Below are 6,386 nucleotides of genomic sequence, written 5' to 3'. Positions count from 1 at the left end.
CAGACAAACAGTCAACAATACATTCAAATACATTCAACATGTCAGTGACTCTTAGTTTGAATAGTTTGCATTTGCCACAACTGATAAACTTGCCCACAGTAGTTATTTCTGACGGGTTGATGAAACTTTATCTGTTGGTACAAACGAGTTTAAAACGATACATGTGAACCTGGAATTTTTCTGAGAAACACATTGTGACTTTAAAGAAAGTGCTGCATAGTATTTTTCCTGAATCAATCAATGTGATTGTATATTCATTTGTTGTAAGCAAACCGCACAAAATCTTTTACTTCCAATACATGCTGTCAGTCCTATTTATTCATTATTATACTATTGGCTGCATTTTAAACACATTTTAAATTCTACTTATTAAATAATTGTCCAAACGGTATTATGACATTCGCTCCAATATTCCGATACATGATTGACAGCTTTTTACTAAGTTTATTTCATTTAAAATAAAGATAGTTAGGGCATTTCAAACAATTACACGATTGCTTACTAAAAAAAAAAAAAATGCAAATAAGGTTGTCACCGTACAATTTATATACACGTTATTACAGTTTTAGCTGTTGTGGCCATTTTAAATTTTTTTTGTTTCCAAAGATCTTCTGGCTTTAGCCATTTTATTAGGGATGCACCAATCCCACTTTTTTTCCAAAATGAGTAGTGTATGAGTACTTGCATTTGAGTACTCACCGATACCGAGTACTTAGGCCAATACACAAATTTATTTTTTCCACAGATGTTATTTGAACAACATTCCTACATTGTGATGGAACTAGTTATTTAATGACACTGCTACATATACTGTAAGAAAACATTTCAATAAAACTTTTGTTATCAGTGTGTGTGTGTGTGTGTGTGTGTGTGTGTGTGTGTGTGTGTGTGTGTGTGTGTGTGTGTGTGTGTGTGTGTGTGTGTGTGTGTGTGTGTGTGCGCGTGTGTGTGTGCGTGTGTGTGTGTGTGTGTGTGTGTGTGCTCAGTGGAACAGTTTTGAGCAGCTGTGCCTCCTCACTGGCCGTCGTACTTTGCAGTGAAGCTCTCGGCTTTTGTAGCCACTTTAGCTGTTTAGAGCTTGTGTATGTTTTCCATCGCTAAGATTTGCTATAGTAGCATTTGTTTTCTTAATTGTTCAGCTTTTTCCTTCTTTTTCCTTTATTTCTTTTTTCCTTTTGCTTTGTCCTACTTTTAAAAAAAATGTTCCACATGTTTATTCATTTTTACTTTGATTTTATTTCCTTTGATCTTTTTTCCATTTTTCTATCTTGCTCTTTTTCCGATCATTTCTTTTAATTTTATCCTCTTTAATCTTTTTCCTCCTTTTTTCAGTTTTTCTTTTTTTTCCTTTACTTCAGAACATGGATGACTTTGCTGTTTTACCTCATTTAAGCTGTTTCCAGTCAGGAGATGAGACTATTTTTGAAAATCAATGTGGAATGTAAATAAAATAAAAATGAAAACAAATGTTGATTTCCATGAGCTCTTCTCAGTTTATTGGAGCCGCTGAAGAGCCGCTGAAGAGCCGCTGAAGAGCCGCTGAAGAGCCGCTGAAGAGCCGCTGAAGAGCCGCTGAAGAGCCGCTGAAGAGCCGCTGAAGAGCCGCTGAAGAGCCGCTGAAGAGCCGCAGAGGCCTGGTGGATGAATGGAGTTGCAGGGATGCGGCTTTCTTTAGGATCAATAAGTCAATTTTATTTGAGTTCATCTTCTTATTTCATAAATATCAAATGAAATCACATCCTGCCAGTGATCCAACTGCTTGTCTCTGGGGTTCAACCAAGTTACATGTAGTCGACTAATGTCCCCTGATAAAATCTTCTCATCATTAAAACCAGTTAAAACCAAACCAGACGGAACCAGAGAAGAACAAGACTTTAATACAACAGACAGGAAACAACTAAGAATTGTTCAGACACTGAGCAGACAGTCTGACTTCCTCACAGCTTGTGGATTCTGTTCGCGCTTCCTTTGATAGATTACTGGAGAAAACCTGGAGGAAACTCTGCTTTTTATCTTGAAGCACCTATCATTATTGATTTTAAGACACGCCCATCTTTAAAACGACCGTAAACACAGCTGCGTGTTCCCTGGTCAGTGGAGATTGCATGTTCCTCCTCAGGGTTGGAGGAGGTACTGCGCTGTTATCACCGCGCTGTTGTACCTGCAACAAAACAACAACAATCCTGCAGGTCAGCATCAATATCAGTCCGGAGAGAGATGGTCTCTGAAGGGTGTGTGTTACCTGGAGAAGGGGGAGGAGTGATGAGCTGGCAGAGCAGACTGCCTGAGGGCAGCTGAGGAGGAAGAGGAGGAGGATGAAGATGTGAAGCTGTGAGATGAGTCCTGACTGTGGCAGAGACGTTCACGACCACAAAGACACAGAGACTCTTCTAGAGCGACCACAGGGATCCTGGCCAGGCCGGCATTCTGACACACACACACACACACACACACACACACACACACACACACACACACACACACACACACACACACACACACACACACACACACACACACACACACACACACACACACACACACACACACACACACACACACACACACACAATCAGTATTGGGCTCCCAGCAGGAGAGGTGGGCTTGTTTTCTGCACCAACCTTCATCAGGAATCTTTGGTTCTTCATGTCCTGTTTCCACGGCATCACGTACAGTTTAGGTATTATGGGATGTTGAGCTGAGAACGTCGGGACGTGACAGTTGGATCGTCTATAGGAAAGAAGATGACAAAATATTTGGAGCTTTCCTTCAGTTACTGAGGACCAGACTTCAGCTCAGGGTTGAAGATGAGACCATTTCTAATGAAACCTTCGTTATATTTTGGGTGTTTGTTTACGTGACAACGGTGCTCAGAGCCACTGAAAACACATCTTTTTGGGAACCGTTCCCAAGGTAGTAATTGTCTTTTTCGAGCTTGAAATACTTTGGCACCATCTTTTAACTGGAATTTGTGACGTGGCTTAAGTCCTGCTTTTCCTACAGAAAGAAACATGCTGATTTCTTTAATTTGCACAATTAAAATGGAGTAATTGGATGGATATTCAACTTTCTTTCTATTTATTCTATGTGGAGCAATGCTTAAAGGAATTTCCCTTTGGGACTAAGTAAAAGTATTTCAATTCTATTCAATTCTAAAATGTCAACATTGTCTGAAATATGCTGGAAAAGATGGAAGAAAGAGTTAAACTCAGGTACAAACTCAGCTGATACTGTAGTGAAATGTTCACCAAACTAGATTGTAACTGAAACTTTATAAATGCAACATAAGTTTCAGGGTTTTTTTTTAAACAACCTTTTATATAAAACTGTAGAAGCTGTGTCAGCCTCATTTTAAAGGTTAAACGTGTTTGGCAGCTCCACTTAAATTTGATTCGGTGGAAAATCATAAAAATGGCTCTTTTGGTCATAAAGGTTACACACCCCTGACCTGGTAGAACAGTCATATTAACATTACAACTATGCAAAGCTGCTTCCAAGGATTAAACAAACAAACACTGAGGTCTTTTGTGCAGCTTGATGTGTTTACAAAATTATCCAGACTGAAGAGAATCTCAGTCACAAGATAGAAACCATGAACAGAAACTTCAGGTGGAATTCTTCCTGAACAGATCTGTTATGTATTTAGTTTTTAGTTTGAACTTTTCCAGCCTTTCCTCTTGTGAAATAATTAGTATTTTACTCACCCTTGGTGGTCAGAGCGCCCTGCAGTTGCAGCAGCAGCAGCAGCAGCCATGTTTGTTGACTGTCAGTGTCTCCTTAGAAACCCCACCACAGTGCATTGGGAGTCTTGGATAAGATTACAAGGAGAGACTTCGAGACTGAAGCTACCAACTGTCAAAACTTAAGTAAATTATATTTAGGGATGAATTTCGTTAGACTTTATTTTTTTTGTCAGCCTGGTTTTCATGCTAAAGAGAAACTTGGAGTTGTTCTTGTTTTCTTCTATTAAGGAGAGTTCTGACTGTTGTGTGTGTGTGTGTGTGTGTGTGTGTGTGTGTGTGTGTGTGTGTGTGTGTGTGTGTGTGTGTGTGTGTGTGTGTGTGTGTGTGTGTGTGTGTGTACCAGGTGACAGAGTGGTTCAGGGGGGCGTGGCCATCCTTCAGCATGTCTGAGCTGGCTGAGATTAAGCAGTGCGTGATTTGTTGTGGAGTAGTGAGATGAGAATTGAAGTTAAATGGTTTTCTCACGTTTCTGTTAGACAGGGAGGAAACACTTTGTTTATTTTACTCTTTTGATTTACTAGGTAAGTCGGACTCCTGACAAATTAGTGTGGAGTGGTTGTTTTTCTGAAGTAAAGCTCGCTCCTGATTTAATTTATTAATTACCCCTGATTTGTTTATCACTTGAGCACTCTGGGAATAAATGATCACTTTTGCACCGAGAAGCTGTTTGAGTGGCTGCTTGAACAATTAAAAGATGGTATTTGTGTATCTCCTGGGCTGGGGTGTAACAGGAGGAATAGTAGGCAGTAGTAACCAACTATCTCTCCAGGCTGTCTGAAATACTTCTAGTTAAATTAGGCCTCGTTTACACGACAACGAATACGAGTGTATCCGCAAACCTTTCTTCACTTTTGTGGAGTCCGTTTTCACGACACCAGTGTGTGGACCCTCTGCATCCTGATGTTTTCTACCCCGGCTCCCAAGGTGGAACGATTCTTTCACCGTCGCTTTTCCTTCCTGCAGAGACTGATGGAGGTGGCGGAGCGCTCTTTCTGCGCATGCGCACCCCCCTCCATCAAAAATAGCTTCTTCTGCTCATGTTTAATAATTGGGGCTCTCCCCTGATAGCATCCTATTTGTCCAGTAGAATGTCGGGTTGTCTCGATTTTGTTCACGTTTATATCATATCGTTCTCGGCACCTATGTCTAAAACAAGCAACAGCGCCCTCCCGTAGCCCGGCAGATTAACTACATGCAACTACAGTGGAAATGCAACACTTATTTTTTTAATAGACGTTTTCATGTGAAACGTTGTCGTGTAAACGAGGCCTTGGAAGCCATTTCCTCTCCAGTTTTCCTTCTGATTTCTTTAATGTTGACAATTGTTCATTATACCACGGAGCTATCCTCCTGAGTTGTTGCTTTTATCGTCATGGGGGGGATAGGCTCAAGTGTGGAGCAAAGCCAGGCTGCCGCTCCATCAACAGCAAAATCTATGCTATGGTTTGTTTTTGTTATTTATGCAGTATTGAGGCAATCCTATGTGTCCCTTGTGTAAGACATTAAAGCCCAAACTGCTCCCAGTGGATGGACTGAGCTCCTTGTATGGAAGTTGCCTCTATTTCTGTGTGAATGGATGAATGTGATTAACAGTGTAAAGAGCTTTGAGGACTGCTTCAAGCGGTGAAAAAACACCAAATAAGTAAAATTCATTTTCATTTAACTAGAACATAAGCAAGGAAGCCCAATAAACATTGCATCAAAAATATAACTTTATTCCAAAGTTGAACACCACTCTTCATGAATTCAACAAAATCATCTGATGTGTTTATATATCAAGATTTGTCCTTATATTTGACGCATTGATGTGGATGTGGTAGTGGGAGTTCTTGTCCTCCTCTAGATTTCCTGTTTTTCTCCTGTGACCTTCAAGAAAATGTATGTGCAGAAGAAGCTGCAGCAACAGTAAGACAAGCAAGAGAAGAAACTCAACGGGCTGAAGGCTGGTGAAAAGTCCACAAAGTAGGCTGTGAGTGTGTATATATATATATATATATATATATATATATATATATATATATATATGAAGTCAATTTGATCATGACGTTAAAAGTACATAACACATGACCATATGATGAAGGAATTTACTGAACACTGTGTTTCAACATGTTTACTTTGCCGCCATCCAGTGGTGATATAAAGAATAACATTGTGGAGGATGACAGTCACTCTCCACAAGCCCGCAATATTTAAATAGTTCATCTCCTGTAAACCCTTCCATTGTGGTTTAAATCCACCACTCTGTGCTCTCTGGTTGTTTTGTTGACTCGGTTTATTGAAATGTCAGCCGGCACTGCCCCCTGGTGGTCCGACAAGGTACAGACGCTCCTCTAGAAGAGGAGATTCAGTGGAGCTGGACTTTCTCATTCTGCTGTTCAGAATGAGAAAGTCTTCTGAGCTGTGTCACAGTGTTGGTCCTGTGATTACTCTGTTGCATAATGATGTCATAAACCTGCATCATTACGCAGCATTCACAACCCTGCTTACACTTTAACCATACTTTCTGTGGTGGGACCGCGCAACAGAGCTGGATCTAAAGCTGCGGTCCCACCATGCTGTTTGTGCCGGGACGGAACGAGGCTGGATGGGTTTTTGTGCAACTCAACTGACAAAAGTTGTGGATGGTACGAAAAAAAACTTTAC

Source organism: Lipophrys pholis (genome assembly GCF_963383615.2).
Source record: "Lipophrys pholis genome assembly, chromosome: 7".
In the NCBI taxonomy this organism is placed as follows: Eukaryota; Metazoa; Chordata; class Actinopteri; order Blenniiformes; family Blenniidae; genus Lipophrys; species Lipophrys pholis.
Note: the sequence above shows the minus strand (reverse complement) of the source record.